Genomic DNA, 22,216 nt, shown 5'->3' on the forward strand with positions numbered 1-22,216 from the left:
GAAACCATTTTCACTCAAACTATAACTATGCAACTGTAAAATTATTTATAAAAAATTATATGTTATAGTTTTGGATCTAGCGAGTACTTTTTGCCGCTAGTTCACATAGTCACTAATCCGATCCACCATTTGAGAGCTATGGCGATTTAAAATATCAGTTTCGATCACGGATCGTAAAATGTAATACGAACCCAGATCGGATTATCAAATGAGATACGCCAGTATCTACAGACAGTAAGCGGTCCTTTCCATACACATGTCCTCCGACCGAAAGACTGCTCGACTTTATTCCGATTTGTGATAATGGGGAATTCAATAGCGGGAGCTGTTCTTTGCATCTGGATCACTCTAGCTCATCTGCTTCAGATTTGCGTTTAATGACGTGGGATGTGATCTGGGTTCCCGCACTTAAAGCATTTGATTACTCTGTCACTTTGCTGTTGCGATCCTTTTAATGCTTCCAATATTGAGTCAACCCTGTCTGGCCTTTCTTCCTCTGCACAGTGCATTTTGAATGCTGCCTTACACGAAAGCGAGGCTGTTTCCTGAATCAGTGCATGTTGTACCGTTTCAGCGAATGTTAGCTTTAGGTTTGCGTATGTCGTTCGCTTCGTTGCGACGTACCTTGTTGCATTTTAATAAAGCTCTGAATTTGTACCCTCTCTGTGTATTCCACGGGTGCGTCCGCATTTGCAGGATTTCGATGTTCGCCGCGAACTCCTTTAGTGGTTCATTTAACTCTATTTGATATATCTGCTTTCTATCTCATTTATTGTGCAATTTGTTTGAATTTCGGTGCAGCGATACCTCCAGCGAAGATTCACTCTTGCCAATAAAGCCTACTTTGGATTAGGTAGGTAAGTCACTTATCGTTCCTGTCCTTCTATATGGTGCAAAGTAGTGGTGGTATTATTTTCGAATAAACGTTATTAAATGTTAATATTATTCGTTTTTTGAGTTTTATTAGTAGCCCTTATAAGTGCATTTTAATTTTTTGGTTAACTATTGAGCTCAAGGCCGCAAGAATAAATAAAACACCAGTACATTCATTTGTTGCTGAGGGTGATTTCAGATTAAAATCGAAATATCGACCAGTTATATAGCGCGTCCGAGTTATTCGAATAGTAAAAGAAAAAAATCCCGTTTATCTTACGCTCATCGCTTGTACATATGAGCATTAGACTGGGTCGATTCATTAACCGATATCGCGCCGTCGATTTTTCAATAGGATTTGGGATCAGGAAAAAAAGTTCCACTACGCATACCAAAAAAAAATTATTTTCGAGCCTGCGAAATTTCATTTTTTTGAATTTGATTTTTAAGGTTTTTTTCATGACCTACTAAAAGAATGTTCATTTGATTGTAAAATTTTAATGTATGTATACCCTGTCCAACTCAAAAACGTTGGCAATAACAGTTTTTTGAAAGAAAAAAAAAAAACAAACGTTTTTAGCGGGCATTTTTGGGTCGGACACGAACATTTTTTTTAGTAGGTTACGAAAAAAACCTAAAAAATCAAAGTCGAAAAAAAGTCAAAAAAATTAAATTTCGTAGGCTCCAAAATTATTTTTTTTTTGGTATGCGTAGTGGAACTTTTTTTCCTGAGCTCAAATCCTATCGAAAAATCGATGGCGCGATATCAGTTAATGAATCGACCCAGTGTAATGCTCATATGTACAAGCGAACAGTTTTTTGAAAAAAAAAACAAACGTTTTTAGCGGAAATTTTTGGGTCGGACAGGGAATACATATGAATATTTTTTAGTAGGTCACGAAAAAAACTTTAAAAATCAAAGACGAAAAAAGTAAAAAAAAATGAAATTTCGCAGGCTCCAAAATTATTTTTCTTTGGGTATGCAAGTTAACTTATTTCACATTTAAGTTTCCAAAAAAATATATTTTCGGGAGCTTAGCTCCTTTATTCATTCAACTTCAACTTAAGACTAACTTACAAAATTTGTTATTACTTAAATCTAACTTCCTCTGCTACTCAGCTCTGCCACTGCCTCTGCTGTTGCTTTACTCACTTGACGATTTCCATCACTTGTTGCAGATGGCCTTTTGCTGACGATGCGCTTCTCATCAATTGTTGCATTCACATTTGCTTATTTTCAAGGAGTCATATTTCCGTACGTAACTTTACTTTATTTACTTTTCTGTGGAATGTGGTGTCTTCTTGTATTTGTAAGCTTTGAATAAATATCTTTTGAATGTGTGTCGTGCTAACAGCTCCCCCCCTGAGATTCAAACGTCCGCGTTTGAAGTGCTGCTTTTTTGGAATATTTGGTTAAGTCCGCCCATTGCGGCTTCTGTTAGTTCAATAGACCGTTTTTCGCCGGCCCTTTTTTTTGACAGCATTGATTTTGTGAGGAATAAGATAATGATGACCAGAATTATTGAAAATAGGCTGATGCTAATGGTATGCTTTACTCGACTAGTTGATTCTGGGTAATCTATCTCTTTTGTATTGTTTAGGTTTAGCTGCTTTAGCATTTGCAGGGAGAGTATTTCTTCGCTTTTGGTTGATGCCGAAACTGGCTGGAGTATAGCAGGAAGGGGTTTGCTTGAAAGTATCTCCGCATTAGAAAAACTTTTTCCTTTAATTTTTATTGAAGCGTTATTAAAATGAATCAGGAAATTACTGTTAAGTGGTATAAGATCTTCGTTTAACTGTATGTTTCCTTTAAAGTCATTCAGGAATAGGATGTCCGGTGATATTTGTTCGACTTCCGGGATATGCTGGCAGTTGGTCACAGTGCAGTTTGGCAGGCGGCTTTTTAAAAGATTGCTTAAGCAGTATTCTTTGATTATATCTACTAACCTATTTTTTGGACATATTCGTAAGGAGTTATATGCTCTGCAATCATTTTTAATTCCAAATGTATTATTTTGGCAACTGAGAATTGAGTTAAACTTTATTCTATTAATTTTTCCATTCTTTTTTAATGCTTTTATTTCTATTACTTTACAAATTTGGTATTCTACCGTGGGTAGACTCATAATATAGATTATCAATTTTCCATTTTTCCAATTTATTCTTTCAGAATTTCCAATTTGTATTTTAATTTTAAAAATAATTCCATCTCTTATTTTTTTCCTTTTTGAACCTCTTTTAATATGTGGTTTGTAATATTTGTAATTTCATTAATTTTTTCGATTGTAAGGTTATTGATAAGGACCTGGTTGTTGTTATTCTCAAGGGCATTGTTCACTTTATTTAAAACTATTTCGTGATCTTCATGGTCCTGACTGCCGGCAATCCATTTCCAGGCGCTACCCAAGAAATTCAGTGATCTTTTAAATTTTTTTTGTGTTTTTAAGTTACTTATGTGTATTTTTATTTGAGATATTAGGTGGGATAGAAAGGGGTAATTTGGGTTTTTGGCTAGGATTTCCGCTTTTGACTCAATATGATCGAGGATTTCGGCATATTTTTCGATGTCAATTTCTGTATTATCCTGAACGTTCCGGTCTGTAGCTTTGCCAGTCCTTTTTCTATAGTGATTAGTTGTGAGTTTGAGTAATCTAGTATTTGGACCTCGGCGAGGCATAATTTTATCAGAAGCAGTCTGTAATCATATGTTTTTGGTCGTTAGTTTCGTATCCTGCTTTTATGTATTATTTGTCCTTTCTCTGTTATGACTGTACTATTCCTATTTTCCCTAACTACTTCCTTACTATACAACTTACTTAACTTAGTTCCTAATCTTCTATTTTTTTTTACATAAATTACCTGTCCTGGAAGGTAAGATTTCGCAATCTGTTTTTTCCTGTTGTGATATTCGATGTCTTTGCGCCAGCTTATGTAGGTTTTCACGTCTTGTCTTTTCTATGTCATCGGGTGTAAATGTACCGTTTCTCCCGAAAAACAAGTCGACTGGCCTTTTTCGTGTCACCGAATGGATTGAGTGGTTATATTCTGACACTGCCCTTTCCAACAATTCCACGAAATTTATATGACCACCATTTTCCTTAATGCAACGCATTATTTCGCTTAAAGTGGAGTGGAATCTTTCGACCTGGCCGTTGGCCTGGCTCTTATACGGTGGACATTTTCGTAAGGAGTGGAGTAGAGTAGAGTAAATTTCTATTCCGAGCTCGTCTTTCAACATGAATTGGATTGACGTGGAATTCAGTGACGGTTCATTGTCAATTACTATTATTTTAGGGACTCCGAAAAAAAATAATATTTCCCTAAGAGGTCTCCTAACGTCCTCTATAGCCCTGCCGTTCAACATTTTTGTTACTGCGAATTTAGTGAACTTATCTAGAGCAGTCATGACCCTTTTTCCTTCGGTAAGGAATGTATCTATGTGAATGGTGTGTCCTGGGAAGGTTGGTAATGGGGTTACGGCTAATTGGGGTTGGTTAGGGTGCCTTTCGTATTTATTCTCCTTACAGACTGTGCAATTGGCTATCGCACGCTTAATTTTGTTCGTCATTCCAGGGAAATAGCTTTCCTCGAGAATTTGTGTTTTGTTTTCCGTCGCGTTTCTATGGGCTCGTAAGTGTTCCTTTAGGATAACTTCTTCTTGTTCGTGTTCGTTCACGATATCTCGATCCAAATTTTGCGCGTACCTACACTTAATGCTGCTGAAATGATGTGGGTAAATACTCTGGATCATTCCCATTGTTCTTTCGTCCGTATGAATTCCGTTAACTACTGATGGGTTCAAGTATCTTTTAAAGTGTCATATAATATTTTGTTCGTTAAATTGTGGTTCCTCGATTATATGGCGGTGAATAGTTGGAAAAACAATTTTGAACTGGTAGGAGGCTGTGTCCGCCTGTTTGAAAAAGATTTGGTTTTTAAAGACATTTATAGGCACCTCTGCACAGGGTATCAAGTTATGATTCGAGCTTTCATCGCTATGAATGGTCGGTGTAAGTGTATTGATTTGGTTTGGTATCCTAGAGAGTGCGTCGCACAGTGTTTCGTGTAGAACAAGCTAGCTGGACAAAAACAAAGTTCTTATTCCAATAAAGGTGTAGTGAGAAATGAAAGAAAGCAAACAAAATAACGGGATTTTTGCTTTTTTTTGATATTTTTGCTCATATATATTGAGTAATTGAAGTAACAAGGCAGGAGTGGCCGTAAAATGCATTGATTAATTTGCGAAATTCTTGTTGAATATTAAGCTTCATATTTCTTTTAAGTGAACACTTTTATATAATTTTTTTGATGGATTCTAAGCTCGAAGGTAAGTAAAATTTTTTAATAGTAATTCTTTCGAAATTAGATTATTTTCAATATATTTAACATTCCGTTATTAAGAACAAAAGGTATTTTTTCTCTATATTTTTGACTTTAGGGACAAAAAAGTTACATACATCCGCGGACATCCGGGCTAAATTTTACATATGTTATAGTCGCAAGTATTCTCTAATAGTCGAAAGAAAAAACCATTGCGAATTCTTTGCACATCTATTTTTAATTTTTTTTTGTAGATATAGTTATCTCTACATATAAAATAGGATGTATGTACGTACCGGCTCCGACGAGATATTTGAACCTTTAAAGCTGATCTGCAAACGGCAAAGCCAATTCCCAGGTACAGGGAACAAACACGTAGCCATAAAACACACAAAAATAAACGCGCAAGGTCAACAAGAGCACACCAAAAGCAAAAAGACGAAGATCACTGACTTCAACCTGCCAAAATCAACCGCACCAGTTTCCAAGGCATAAAAACAGGTACATACAAAGCAATCCTAATGCAGGTATAACCACACAGGAACGCTACACAAAACAACCGTATTTGGTATCATCTACGCCAATACCTGAATGTAATATAAATACTGCACAACTGATAAGAAATCAGAACGATCAACGACACCTAAGATGGCAGCAAAACAATCATCAACTATTCACCCTGTCGGGAAATCAACAACACAAAGCAGTTTAGTTATAACCGTACCAAGAACGGAGCTTTTTGACATTTGGGTTCAACATTCGAAGGAAAATAGATATAAAGAATTATTGAGTTTTGTTTTACTTAGGTACGATTTAAGCGAAGCAGCCGAGTATTCGATAAAAAGGTTAAGCTTACAAATATCGGCATATTCGTCGAAGCTGGATGAAAGGGGAACACTTCTGGAAGCCATAAAGAGCGATTTTTGAATGAAAACTCGGAGTGGCTTTCGGGTCCAGACTTCACATTTACAATAACGGTGGATTCAAAGTTGCCATCAGACCAACCAACCACTTCTTCAGGTAACCCCGGCCCCGGAAGACGAAGGAAGGACTTTGTTAGCTGCAGTGAAAAAAACCAAACGACGCCGAGTGGATGACCTCTTGCAATCTAGAAGTCGTGGTGAGTTACTTTATTCGGCAGAAGTATCAACGCGTATGTCCAGCAACAGAAATGTTGCTAACATTATACAAAAATCATAGGAAACCATTAAAATATCCGGTAAAATGATGACATGTGAGCCAGATGCAAGATGCTTGAGCAATGTAGAAGCTTTAGCATACTACGTAGATAGCAAGTCGACGACTCATGGGTACAAAACGACTCGGCAGTGGAGCATCAAGGCAGGCCATAAGGTTTATCCATCATTTTATAGTCTAAGAAAAGCTAAGGCAGAATGCTTTCCAAATGAAATTGATGTGGGTGAAACACGTGCGGAAATTAAAGTCCAGTCCGTATTAGATAAAACTGTTGAGCGTTTAGTTTTAGCAAATCAAGAAATTTTTGTTAGTTTATTACCTACAAACTTGACGTATACTTTAATCAGCAAGTAGGGTTGCGATGAATGCTCTGGCCATAGCACATATAAGCAAAAGTTTACATGCAGTTTTGACACTGATGAGTTTTTTTTTATATTTTCTTTCGTTCCTCTTCAATTACAGGATGAAAAAGGTAACATTGTTTGGCAGAATCCTCGACCTTCTTCTATCATGTATTGTCGTCCAATTAAATTTATTTTTTCTGAGGAAACAAAAGATTTTATTGTTTTTGAAACGAACAAACTTTTAGAGGAGATAAATGCGTTGTTGCCAACAAAGTACATGCTCGAAGAATACGAAGTTTCCGTAAATCACAATATGCTTCTAACAATGATTGACGGAAAAGTTTGCAATACTTTGACTGAAACTTCTTCCGCACAAAAGTGTTATATTTGTGGTACCACTCCAAAAGATATGAATAATGAGTTACGGGACTTTACGCCTAACCGAGATAATCTTGGTTTTGGTTTGTCTACTCTCCATGCATAGATAAGATGTTTTGAATGCTTGCTTCACATAAGTTATCGCCTCGAAGTAAAAAAAATGGCAGCTTAGGAATGAGGCAGATAAAGAGAGTGTAAAGCTACGTTTCAACGAAATCCAGAATAAATTCAAAAGTGTACTTGGATTGATAGTAGATAAACCAAAACCAGGTTTCGGCAATACCAATGACGGCAACACTGCTCGTAGGTTTTTCGAAAGTTCATCAAAAGATTCGACACTCCTTCGCGCATTAGCATCTGGGTAAATATAAATATCAAAAGATTTGAAAAATTTGCGGTCGAGACTAAAAAACTATACATAGATCTCTATCCATGGTTTAATATGCCTGTTACAGTTCATAAAATCTTAGTGCATAGTACTGATATTATAAAATCAGCAATTTTACCTATTGGTCAACTTTCTGAGGAAGCACAGGAAGCCCGTAACAAAGATTTGAGACGATTGAGGGATGATAACACATAAAAGCAGTCGCGTGAAGCCATGAATAGAGATCTTATGAATATGTTGCTTATAACATCGGATCCTTTAGTTAACAGTTTTAGGGAGATACCTAAGAAAATATTTAAAAGTCTGACTTCAGAAGTCTTAAATTTACTGTCCCCCGATAATGTTGATGAGTCAATAAATACCCCAGTTGTTTCAAGCTTTCACAGTAGTGTTGCTGATGCTCATGACTATTCCACAAGTGACTCATCGAATGAAAGTGATGATAGCGAATAATAACATAATTATAAAAGATAACCTACCCTATAACTTTTTGTTGGATCAGGTTTTTATACTCAGTTGAGCAGAGCTCACAGAGTATATCAAGTTTGATTGGATAACGGTTGGTTGTACAGGTATAAAGGAATCGAGATAGATATAGACTTCCATATATCAAAATCATCAGGATCGAAAAAAAATTTGATTGAGCCATGTCCGTCCGTCCGTCCGTCCGTTAACACGATAACTTGAGTAAATTTCGAGGTATCTTGATGAAATTTGGTGTGTAGGTTCCTGAGCACTCATCTCAGATCGCTATTTAAAATGAACGAAATCGGACCACAACCACGCCCACTTTTTCGATATCGAAAAACCGAAAAAGTGCGATAATTCATTACCAAAGACAGCTAAAACGATGAAACTTGGTAGGTTGGTTGACCTTATGACACAGAATAGAAAATTAGTAAAAGTTTGGACAATGGGCGTGGCACGGCCCACTTTTAAAAGAAGGTAATTTAAAACTTTTGCAAGCTGTAATTTGGCAGTCGTTGAAGATATCATGATGAAATTTGGCAGGAACGTTAACGTAACGTTTTTAAAGTAAAATTTTGGTCAGTGATATCAGATGTAGGAAGTGCGGGCTGGAGGAGGAAACGATCGAGCACATTCTGTGCTCTTGCCTTGCGCTTGCCAGCCTAAGACTCCAGCTATTAGGAGTGATACAGCTGTGAGATCTAGAAGCAGCAAGTGGCTTAAATCCTAGGAAGCCACTTGCCAAGAGGACGGAGTTATTTTATAACATAGGTTTTTGATAGGGTTTTGCAGTTTGGTCGTTAAAACAAACTGCAGGTAACACTACGGCTTATTCAGTCTATGTGAGGTCCTCATGGACCGGCCAACCTAACCTAACCTAACGCTTGTCACATTATAAAAAGTGAGAAGAAAGTTACATAACGTATTGAAATTTTGGTATTGTAATACTCAGTTGTTGTTTGACACGTATGAAGAGATTAAAATTTCCAAAAATACTAGTTGCCTGTTATTAAACTTTATCCCTTATTTCTGTAACGGTTGCGATACAATTTCTTTTAAAACCCAAAACATAAGCGTAGAAATGCCGCGCAGCTAGATTTTAAAAAACACTGATTTACACTACCCAAACTCATATGTCGCGGAAAACTAGCAGCTCTGCAGGCAAAACTGCTACATATGTAATTTGGACATAAAGTTGAGATAGTTTTCTTGAAATTTATTTCGAATAGGGCATTCTGCTATCGTTCACTCAAATGTTCTGTATATAAATTGCTCTTTATTTACAGCACTACTATGGTAGTAGAACTTCACAATGTATTCGCGTACTTCACTTATAACACGTTAAAATCAAACTGAATGGTAGTGCGGTCCTGGCTTAGAACCATTATTGCATTCCTTTTTGGAAATCGTTTTTCTTCTTTGGGGCGTGACCTTGTGTGTTTTTTGCGCAGGTCTAGTGTCTTCGCTTACTGCTGAACCCCTTATCACAGCCGAAGTTGAGTAGTACATTCTTGCTCTTATGTCGGATAATCCCTCTTTCATGTCGATATTGTTGCAAACAAAATTGAAAATTTTCATGCGGTTGTTGTAATTTTGATGAGTTTGTTGTACTCACAAACAAACTGTGGGTAAAAGTGTTTTGCGCGGAACCGGCGTTGGACTCACCCAGGGTAGTTTTTTATAAGCCCGGCCGAAGGCCGCCAATGCAGAAAGGTGTTCTGCGCAAAAATACTATGGATCCCACCCCCGGTTTCGGAGCGCTCCGGGTCCTTTTCTCGGTTTTTTAGTGAACTTAGAAAACCACTCCCAATATGACATCATCAACAATCTCTGTAGAACCGGGAGCTTCCCAATTACGAATTCACATGTCATTGCTCCCTGGACTTGGTTGTACTTGTGTGTGACCGTACGCAATCTTGCGTCTTGCAGTGCCCTTGTCTGCCTTTTGCGATCAGTGACTGGAAACCATTTTCACTCAAGCTATAACTATGCAACTGTAAAATTATTTATAAAAAATTATATGTTATAGTTTTGGATCTAGCGAGTACTTTTTGCCGCTAGTTCACATAGTCACTAATCCGATCCACCATTTGAGAGCTATGGCGATTTAAAATATCAGTTTCGATCACGGATCGTAAAATGTAATACGAACCCAGATCGGATTATCAAATGAGATACGCCAGTATCTACAGACAGTAAGCGGTCCTTTCCATACACATGTCCTCCGACCGAAAGACTGCTCGACTTTATTCCGATTTGTGATAATGGGGAATTCAATAGCGGGAGCTGTTCTTTGCATCTGGATCACTCTAGCTCATCTGCTTCAGATTTGCGTTTAATGACGTGGGATGTGATCTGGGTTCCCGCACTTAAAGCATTTGATTACTCTGTCACTTTGCTGTTGCGATCCTTTTAATGCTTCCAATATTGAGTCAACCCTGTCTGGCCTTTCTTCCTCTGCACAGTGCATTTTGAATGCTGCCTTACACGAAAGCGAGGCTGTTTCCTGAATCAGTGCATGTTGTACCGTTTCAGCGAATGTTAGCTTTAGGTTTGCGTATGTCGTTCGCTTCGTTGCGACGTACCTTGTTGTATTTTAATAAAGCTCTGAATTTGTACCCTCTCTGTGTATTCCACGGGTGCGTCCGCATTTGCAGGATTTCGATGTTCGCCGCGAACTCCTTTAGTGGTTCATTTAACTCTATTTGATATATCTGCTTTCTATCTCATTTATTGTGCAATTTGCTTGAATTTCGGTGCAGCGATACCTCCAGCGAAGATTCACTCTTGCCAATAAAGCCTACTTTGGATTAGGTAGGTAAGTCACTTATCGTTCCTGTCCTTCTATATGGTGCAAAGTAGTGGTGGTATTATTTTCGAATAAACGTTATTAAATGTTAATATTATTCGTTTTTTGAGTTTTATTAGTAGCCCTTATAAGTGCATTTTAATTTTTTGGTTAACTATTGAGCTCAAGGCCGCAAGAATAAATAAAACACCAGTACATTCATTTGTTGCTAAGGGTGATTTCAGATTAAAATCGAAATATTGACCAGTTATGTATATAGCGCGTCCGAGTTATTCGAATAGTAAAAGAAAAAAATCCCGTTTATCTTACGCTCATCGCTTGTACATATGAGCATTAGACTGGGTCGATTCATTAACCGATATCGCGCCGTCGATTTTTCAATAGGATTTGGGATCAGGAAAAAAAGTTCCACTACGCATACCAAAAAAAAATTATTTTCGAGCCTGCGAAATTTCATTTTTTTGAATTTGATTTTTAAGGTTTTTTTCATGACCTACTAAAAGAATGTTCATTTGATTGTAAAATTTTAATGTATGTATACCCTGTCCAACTCAAAAACGTTGGCAATAACAGTTTTTTGAAAGAAAAAAAAAAAAAACTAACGTTTTTAGCGGGCATTTTTGGGTCGGACAGGAACATTTTTTTTTAGTAGGTTACGAAAAAAACCTAAAAAATCAAAGTCGAAAAAAAGTCAAAAAAATTAAATTTCGTAGGCTCCAAAATTATTTTTTTTTTGGTATGCGTAGTGGAACTTTTTTTCCTGAGCTCAAATCCTATCGAAAAATCGATGGCGCGATATCAGTTAATGAATCGACCCAGTGTAATGCTCATATGTACAAGCGAACAGTTTTTTGAAAAAAAAACAAACGTTTTTAGCGGAAATTTTTGGGTCGGACAGGGAATACATATGAATATTTTTTAGTAGGTCACGAAAAAAACTTTAAAAATCAAAGACGAAAAAAGTAAAAAAAAATGAAATTTCGCAGGCTCCAAAATTATTTTTCTTTGGGTATGCAAGTTAACTTATTTCACATTTAAGTTTCCAAAAAAATATATTTTCGGGAGCTTAGCTCCTTTATTCATTCAACTTCAACTTAAGACTAACTTACAAAATTTGTTATTACTTAAATCTAACTTCCTCTGCTACTCAGCTCTGCCACTGCCTCTGCTGTTGCTTTACTCACTTGACGATTTCCATCACTTGTTGCAGATGGCCTTTTGCTGACGATGCGCTTCTCATCAATTGTTGCATTCACATTTGCTTATTTTCAAGGAGTCATATTTCCGTACGTAACTTTACTTTATTTACTTTTCTGTGGAATGTGGTGTCTTCTTGTATTTGTAAGCTTTGAATAAATATCTTTTGAATGTGTGTCGTGCTAACAGCTCCCCCCCTGAGATTCAAACGTCCGCGTTTGAAGTGCTGCTTTTTTGGAATATTTGGTTAAGTCCGCCCATTGCGGCTTCTGTTAGTTCAATAGACCGTTTTTCGCCGGCCCTTTTTTTTGACAGCATTGATTTTGTGAGGAATAAGATAATGATGATCAGAATTATTGAAAATAGGCTGATGCTAATGGTATGCTTTACTCGACTAGTTGATTCTGGGTAATCTATCTCTTTTGTATTGTTTAGGTTTAGCTGCTTTAGCATTTGCAGGGAGAGTATTTCTTCGCTTTTGGTTGATGCCGAAACTGGCTGGAGTATAGCAGGAAGGGGTTTGCTTGAAAGTATCTCCGCATTAGAAAAACTTGTTCCTTTAATTTTTATTGAAGCGTTATTAAAATGAATCAGGAAATTACTGTTAAGTGGTATAAGATCTTCGTTTAACTGTATGTTTCCTTTAAAGTCATTCAGGAATAGGATGTCCGGTGATATTTGTTCGACTTCCGGGATATGCTGGCAGTTGGTCACAGTGCAGTTTGGCAGGCGGTTTTTTAAAATATTGCTTATGCAGTATTCTTTGATTATATCTACTAACCTATTTTTTGGACATATTCGTAAGGAGTTATATGCTCTGCAATCATATTTAATTCCAAATGTATTATTTTGGCAACTGAGAATTGAGTTAAACTTTATTCTATTAATTTTTCCATTCTTTTTTAATGCTTTTATTTCTATTACTTTACAAATTTGGTATTCTACCGTGGGTAGACTCATAATATAGATTATCAATTTTTCATTACTTGCTATTTTTATTTCTGCGAATTCTAGAGCTTCGTCCAAATTAACGAAAGGAATATTATCTCTGTCGAAAATTGTTTTTGCAATATTTATTTCTTCATTTGACAATATGTATGAATTAATTATGTTAGCTTTTGCCCAATGTCTTGCGTACATAATATTTACAATTTATTCTTTCAGAATTTCCAATTTGTATTTTAATTTTAAAAATAATTCCATCTCTTCTTTTTTTCCTTTTTGAACCTCTTTTAATATGTGGTTTGTAATATTTGAAATTTCATTAATTTTTTCGATTGTAAGGTTATTGATAAGGACCTGGTTGTTGTTATTCTCAAGGGCATTGTTCACTTTATTTAAAACTATTTCGTGATCTTCATGGTCCTGACTGCCGGCAATCCATTTCCAGGCGCTACCCAAGAAATTCAGTGATCTTTTAAATTTTTTTTGTGTTTTTAAGTTACTTATGTGTATTTTTATTTGAGATATTAGGTGGGATAGAAAGGGGTAATTTGGGTTTTTGGCTAGGATTTCCGCTTTTGACTCAATATGATCGAGGATTTCGGCATATTTTTCGATGTCAATTTCTGTATTATCCTGAACGTTCCGGTCTGTAGCTTTGCCAGTCCTTTTTCTATAGTGATTAGTTGTGAGTTTGAGTAATCTAGTATTTGGACCTCGGCGAGGCATAATTTTATCAGAAGTAGTCTGTAATCAAATGTTTTTGGTCGTTAGTTTCGTATCCTGCTTTTATGTATTATTTGTCCTTTCTCTGTTATGACTGTACTATTCCTATTTTCCCTAACTACTTCCTTACTATACAACTTACTTAACTTAGTTCCTAATCTTCTATTTTTTTTTACATAAATTACCTGTCCTGGAAGGTAAGATTTCGCAATCTGTTTTTTCCTGTTGTGATATTCGATGTCTTTACTTTGCTTTTGCGCCAGCTTATGTAGGTTTTCACGTCTTGTCTTTTCTATGTCATCGGGTGTAAATGTACCGTTTCTCCCGAAAAACAAGTCGACTGGCCTTTTTCGTGTCACCGAATGGATTGAGTGGTTATATTCTGACACTGCCCTTTCCAACAATTCCACGAAATTTCTATGACCACCATTTTCCTTAATGCAACGCATTATTTCGCTTAAAGTGGAGTGGAATCTTTCGACCTGGCCGTTGGCCTGGCTCTTATACGGTGGACATTTTCGTAAGGAGTGGAGTAGAGTAGAGTAAACTTCTATTCCGAGCTCGTCTTTCAACATGAATTGGATTGACGTGGAATTCAGTGACGGTTCATTGTCAATTACTATTATTTTAGGGACTCCGAAAAAAAATAATATTTCCCTAAGAGGTCTCCTAACGTCCTCTATAGCCCTGCCGTTCAACATTTTTGTTACTGCGAATTTAGTGAACTTATCTAGAGCAGTCATGACCCTTTTTCCTTCGGTAAGGAATGTATCTATGTGAATGGTGTGTCCTGGGAAGGTTGGTAATGGGGTTACGGCTAATTGGGGTTGGTTAGGGTGCCTTTCGTATTTATTCTCCTTACAGACTGTGCAATTGGCTATCGCACGCTTAATTTTGTTCGTCATTCCAGGGAAATAGCTTTCCTCGAGAATTTGTGTTTTGTTTTCCGTCGCGTTTCTATGGGCTCGTAAGTGTTCCTTTAGGATAACTTCTTCTTGTTCGTGTTCGTTCACGATATCTCGATCCAAATTTTGCGCGTACCTACACTTAATGCTGCTGAAATGATGTGGGTAAATACTCTGGATCATTCCCATTGTTCTTTCGTCCGTATGAATTCCGTTAACTACTGATGGGTTCAAGTATCTTTTAAAGTGTCATATAATATTTTGCTCGTTAAATTGTGGTTCCTCGATTATATGGCGGTGAATAGTTGGAAAAACAATTTTGAACTGGTAGGAGGCTGTGTCCGCCTGTTTGAAAAAGATTTGGTTTTTAAAGACATTTATAGGCACCTCTGCACAGGGTATCAAGTTATGATTCGAGCTTTCATCGCTATGAATGGTCGGTGTAAGTGTATTGATTTGGTTTGGTATCCTAGAGAGTGCGTCGCACAGTGTTTCGTGTAGAACAAGCTAGCTGGACAAAAACAAAGTTCTTATTCCAATAAAGGTGTAGTGAGAAATGAAAGAAAGCAAACAAAATAACGGGATTTTTGCTTTTTTTTGATATTTTTGCTCATATATATTGAGTAATTGAAGTAACAAGGCAGGAGTGGCCGTAAAATGCATTGATTAATTTGCGAAATTCTTGTTGAATATTAAGCTTCATATTTCTTTTAAGTGAACACTTTTATATAATTTTTTTGATGGATTCTAAGCTCGAAGGTAAGTAAAATTTTTTAATAGTAATTCTTTCGAAATTAGATTATTTTCAATATATTTAACATTCCGTTATTAAGAACAAAAGGTATTTTTTCTCTATATTTTTGACTTTAGGGACAAAAAAGTTACATACATCCGCGGACATCCGGGCTAAATTTTACATATGTTATAGTCGCAAGTATTCTCTAATAGTCGAAAGAAAAAACCATTGCGAATTCTTTGCACATCTATTTTTAATTTTTTTTGTAGATATAGTTATCTCTACATATAAAATAGGATGTATGTACGTACCGGCTCCGACGAGATATTTGAACCTTTAAAGCTGATCTGCAAACGGCAAAGCCAATTCCCAGGTACAGGGAACAAACACGTAGCCATAAAACACACAAAAATAAACGCGCAAGGTCAACAAGAGCACACCAAAAGCAAAAAGGCGAAGATCACTGACTTCAACCTGCCAAAATCAACCGCACCAGTTTCCAAGGCATAAAAACAGGTACATACAAAGCAATCCTAATGCAGGTATAACCACACAGGAACGCTACACAAAACAACCGTATTTGGTATCATCTACGCCAATACCTGAATGTAATATAAATACTGCACAACTGATAAGAAATCAGAACGATCAACGACACCTAAGATGGCAGCAAAACAATCATCAACTATTCACCCTGTCGGAAAATCAACAACACAAAGCAGTTTAGTTATAACCGTACCAAGAACGGAGCTTTTTGACATTTGGGTTCAACATTCGAAGGAAAATAGATATAAAGAATTATTGAGTTTTGTTTTACTTAGGTACGATTTAAGCGAAGCAGCCGAGTATTCGATAAAAAGGTTAAGCTTACAAATATCGGCATATTCGTCGAAGCTGGATGAAAGGGGAACACTTCTGGAAGCCATAAGGAGCGATTTTTGAATGAAAACTCGGAGTGGCTTTCGGGTCCAGACTTCACATTTACAATAACGGTGGATTCAAAGTTGCCATCAGACCAACCAACCACTTCTTCAGGTAACCCCGGCCCCGGAAGACGAAGGAAGGACTTTGTTAGCTGCAGTGAAAAAACCAAACGACGCCGAGTGGATGACCTCTTGCAATCTAGAAGTCGTGGTGAGTTACTTTATTCGGCAGAAGTATCAACGCGTATGTCCAGCAGCAGAAATGTTGCTAACATTATACAAAAATCATAGGAAACCATTCAAATATCCGGTAAAATGATGACATGTGAGCCAGATGCAAGATGCTTGAGCAATGTAGAAGCTTTAGCATATATATATATATAGCACATATAAGCAAAAGTTTACATGCAGTTTTGACACTGATGAGTTTTTTTTTATATTTTCTTTCGTTCCTCTTCAATTACAGGATGAAAAAGGTAACATTGTTTGGCAGAATCCTCGACCTTCTTCTATCATGTATTGTCGTCCAATTAAATTTATTTTTTCTGAGGAAACAAAAGATTTTATTGTTTTTGAAACGAACAAACTTTTAGAGGAGATAAATGCGTTGTTGCCAACAAAGTACATGCTCGAAGAATACGAAGTTTCCGTAAATCACAATATGCTTCTAACAATGATTGACGGAAAAGTTTGCAATACTTTGACTGAAACTTCTTCCGCACAAAAGTGTTATATTTGTGGTACCACTCCAAAAGATATGAATAATGAGTTACGGGACTTTACGCCTAACCGAGATAATCTTGGTTTTGGTTTGTCTACTCTCCATGCATAGATAAGATGTTTTGAATGCTTGCTTCACATAAGTTATCGCCTCGAAGTAAAAAAAATGGCAGCTTAGGAATGAGGCAGATAAAGAGAGTGTAAAGCTACGTTTCAACGAAATCCAGAATAAATTCAAAAGTGTACTTGGATTGATAGTAGATAAACCAAAACCAGGTTTCGGCAATACCAATGACGGCAACACTGCTCGTAGGTTTTTCGAAAGTTCATCAAAAGATTCGACACTCCTTCGCGCATTAGCATCTGGGTAAATATAAATATCAAAAGATTTGAAAAATTTGCGGTCGAGACTAAAAAACTATACATAGATCTCTATCCATGGTTTAATATGCCTGTTACAGTTCATAAAATCTTAGTGCATAGTACTGATATTATAAAATCAGCAATTTTACCTATTGGTCAACTTTCTGAGGAAGCACAGGAAGCCCGTAACAAAGATTTGAGACGATTGAGGGATGATAACACATAAAAGCAGTCGCGTGAAGCCATGAATAGAGATCTTATGAATATGTTGCTTATAACATCGGATCCTTTAGTTAACAGTTTTAGGGAGATACCTAAGAAAATATTTAAAAGTCTGACTTCAGAAGTCTTAAATTTACTGTCCCCCGATAATGTTGATGAGTCAATAAATACCCCAGTTGTTTCAAGCTTTCACAGTAGTGTTGCTGATGCTCATGACTATTCCACAAGTGACTCATCGAATGAAAGTGATGATAGCGAATAATAACATAATTATAAAAGATAACCTACCCTATAACTTTTTGTTGGATCAGGTTTTTATACTCAGTTGAGCAGAGCTCACAGAGTATATTAAGTTTGATTGGATAACGGTTGGTTGTACAGGTATAAAGGAATCGAGATAGATATAGACTTCCATATATCAAAATCATCAGGATCGAAAAAAAATTTGATTGAGCCATGTCCGTCCGTCCGTCCGTCCGTTAACACGATAACTTGAGTAAATTTCGAGGTATCTTGATGAAATTTGGTGTGTAGGTTCCTGAGCACTCATCTCAGATCGCTATTTAAAATGAACGAAATCGGACCACAACCACGCCCACTTTTTCGATATCGAAAAACCGAAAAAGTGCGATAATTCATTACCAAAGACAGCTAAAACGATGAAACTTGGTAGGTTGGTTGACCTTATGGCACAGAATAGAAAATTAGTAAAAGTTTGGACAATGGGCGTGGCACGGCCCACTTTTAAAAGAAGGTAATTTAAAACTTTTGCAAGCTGTAATTTGGCAGTCGTTGAAGATATCATGATCAAATTTGGCAGGAACGTTAACGTAACGTTTTTAAAGTAAGATTTTAACAAAAATTTTAATATCTTTACAGTATATAAGTAAATTATGTCAACATTCAACTCCAGTAATGATATGGTGCAACAAAATACAAAAATAAAAGAAAATTTCAAAATGGGCGTGGCTCCGCCCTTTTTCATTTAATTTGTCTAGGATACTTTTAATGCCATAAGTCGAACAAAAATCTACCAATCCTTTTGAAATTTGGTAGGGGCATAGATTTTATGACGCTAACTGTTTTCTGTGAAAATGGGCGAAATCGGTTGAAGCCACGCACACAGTCGTCCGTCTGTCCTTCCGCATGGCCGTTAACATGATAACTTGAGGAAAAATCGACATATCTTTACTGAACTTAGTTCACGTACTTATCTGAACTCACTTTATCTTGGTATAAAAAATGAACGAAATCCGACTATGACCACGGCCACTTTTTCGATATCGAAAATTACGAAAAATGAAAAAAATGCCATAATTCTATACCAAATACGAAAAAAGGGATGAAACATGGTAATTAGATTGGTTTATTGACGCGAAATATAACTTTAGAAAAAACTTTGTAAAATGGTTGTGACACCTACAATATTAAGTAGAACAAAATGATAAAGTTCTGCAGGGCGAAATAAAGAACCCTTGAAATCTTGGCAGGTATTACATATATAAATAAATTAGCGGTATCCAACAGATGATGTTCTGGGTCACCCTGGTCCACATTTTGGTCGATATCTGGAAAACGCCTTCACATATGCAACCACCACCACTCCCTTTTAAAGCTCTCATTAATAGCTTTAATTTGATACCAATATCGTACAACCACATTCTAGAGTAACCCCTGGTCCACCTTTATGGCGATATCTCGAAAAGGCGACCACCTATAAAACGAAGGCCCACTCCCTTTTAAAAATACTTATTAACACCTTTCATTTGATACCCATATCGTACAATCAAAGTCTAGAGTCACCCCTGGTCCACCTTTATTGCGATACCTCGAAAAGGCGTCCACCTATAGAACTAAGGCCCACACCCTTTTAAAATACTCATTAACACCTTTCGTTTGATACCCATATTATACAAACGTATTCTACAGTCACCCCTGGTCCACCTTAATGACGATATCTCGAAAAGGCGACCACCTATACAACTACCACCACTCCCTTTTAAACCCCTCATTAATACCTTTAATTGTATACCCATATCGTACAAACACATTCTAGAGTCACCCCTGGTCCACCTTTATGGCGATATTTCGGGACGGCGTCCACCTATAGAACTAAGGCCCACTCCCTTTTAAAATACTCATTAACACCTTTCGTTTGATACCCATATTGTACAAACAAATTCTAGGGTCACTCCTGGTTCACCTTTATGGAGATATCTCGAAACGGCGTCCACCTATGGAACTAAGGATTACTCCCTTTTAAAATACTCATTAACACCTTTCATTTGATACCCATATCGTACAAACAAGTTCTAGAGTCAACCCTGATCCACCTTTATGGCGATATCCCTAAATGGCGTCCACCTATAGAACTATGGCCCACTCCCTCATAAAATACTCTTTAATGCCTTTCATTTGATACATATGTCATACAAACACATTCCAGTGTTTCCCTCGGTTCATTTTCCTACATGGTTATTTTTCCTTATGTTGTCACCATAGCTCTCAACTGAGTATGTAATGTTCGGGTACACCCGAACTTAAGTTTCCTTACTTGTATTTAATTTAAATCTATTAGCTTTTCTACTTTGTATGATACTTTACTTTTAAATTTTTTTAATAAGTAATTTTCACATAATTAATTTAATTATTTACATTGTTATTATTATTATTGTAATTCACTTTTACATTCCTGACTGGTACTATAAAATAATTTGGTAAAAATTGTAGTGCCAGATAAATACTCAAATAAATACAAAATATGTATGTACATATGTACAGTCACTCACATAAATAAGTAGACACCCCTTTTTGGAAAATTCTTACAATTTTCGCTTTCGCAAATTTATTTTAACTAATTTCCCATAAGAAAATTTGTCACGATCTATAACAAAAGCTAAATTATATTTAAAAAATTTTTGAAAAATTCGACGAATTTTCATAAAAATTTTAATTTTTTTTCGGAACCGTTAGAATTTTTTAGAGTATTGAGATTTGTAGTCCATTCAATTTAAGTACGATAAAGTAATATTCTTAAGTCCTTTAAATTTTTTTGGATCTATGTCACTTATTCACATGAGTTACTGTATATGAAATAAGCAAATGTATGCATATGAAGTAAAATTTTGGAAAAAAATCAAAAAAAAGAACATATGGCTGAAAAAAATGACGTAGTTGTAATAAATGACTGCATATGAAACGGAAAATCTCATAAAATAATTTTGTCCAGCTAGCTTGTTCTAGACGAAACGCGTCGGCCACTACGTTCGATTTTCCTGGTATGTAAGCTATTTAGTGGTTATACTCTTCTAATATTGCCTTCCAACGTTTCATTTTGCTATTTGCGTTTTTATGACTAAGGGCGTACGTTAGAGGTTGGTGATCAGTGATTATTTTAACTTTATTTGAACCGTAAAGGTAACTCCTCAGAGTACTTAATGCCCAAATTATGGCCAACATTTCTTTTTCGTTGGTTGCATAATTTTCTTCGGTCTTGTTAAGTATCCTAGAGATATATGTTATCGGCCGATTGTCTTGTGAGAGGACTGCCCCGATGGCAAAATCGGATGCGTCTGTTGTGAGCTCAAAATCCCTCTTAAAATTTGGGTGAGCCAGTGTAATATCTCTTGATACCAAAGCGGTTTTTATCCTGTTGAATGCTTCGATGGCATCTTCCTTGAGTTCTATATCCATTGCCGGCTTCTCCTCGAAGGAGTGCGGTCAAGGGCTTAGCTATCCTTGAATAGTCTTTTATGAACCTTCTGTAGTATCCTGACATTCCCAAGAAAGACCTTAATTCCTTCAAATTGCGGGGAATTGGGAATCGTGATACGGCCTCTACTTTTTTAGGGTTGGTTTTTATTCCTTCAGACCCAACAACGTATCCTAGGGATTCGACTTCTCCTTTTGCGAATTCGCATTTATCCAATTGTATTTTCATATTAGCCTTCTCTAGAGTTCTAATACTACTTCTACATTATTCAAATGCTCTTCTTCGTCCTTTCCGAATATTATCACATCGTCAATGTAAACGTAACATCTTTTGCCAATGTGTTCTCGAAGGATATCGTCTAGAGCTCTTTGAAATGTCGACGGAGCGTTCTTAAGTCCAAATGGTAGTCGTAGAAATTCGTATTTCCCGTTATTCACGGAAAATGCTGTTTTCTCTATGTCGCACTCTCGAAGTGGTATCTGGTGGAATCCACTTTTAAGGTCAATGACAGTAAATAGTTTGTTGTTTCCCAGGTTCGCTAAGACCTCGTTTATCTCAGGTATGGGGTACTTATCGGGAATAGTGACCGAATTAAGTTTTCGATAATCGATCACCATTCGGTACTTCTTCTTACCGGAGGCATCCGTCTTCTTGTCAACAATCCAGACGGGAGAGTTGTAAGGTGATTTTGATTTTCTAATGATACCATTATCAAGAAGTTCTTCTACCTGTCGTTCGATTTCTTCCTTTAGGGCCATGGGATAAGGGTAGAGTTTGGAATACACCGGTTTGTCGGTAGTAGTCCTAATTTCGCCCTTAACTAGAGTGGTGAATGTTAATTTTTCATCGGGGTCGGAAAACAAATTTGGGCACCTCATGATAATATTGTTTATGTTTCGTTGTTGTTCTACAGAGAGATGTGGTATTTCCAATTTGACATTATTAACCTGCTGGGATATTCGCTGTTGTAGTGGGATAACGATCCCCGGAAAG

The 22,216-nt window shown here is 36.6% G+C and overlaps 1 protein-coding gene across 6 annotated transcripts in view; it reads right to left on the reverse strand.

Moving 5' to 3' along the window:
- SMC3 (structural maintenance of chromosomes 3) overlaps positions 1–22,216 on the reverse strand; it is a 406,833-nt gene that overhangs the window by 44,898 nt on the left and 339,719 nt on the right. The window lies entirely within an intron of this gene.

Source organism: Eurosta solidaginis, chromosome 4, assembly GCF_040869045.1.
Source record: "Eurosta solidaginis isolate ZX-2024a chromosome 4, ASM4086904v1, whole genome shotgun sequence".
Lineage (NCBI taxonomy): Eukaryota > Metazoa > Arthropoda > Insecta > Diptera > Tephritidae > Eurosta > Eurosta solidaginis.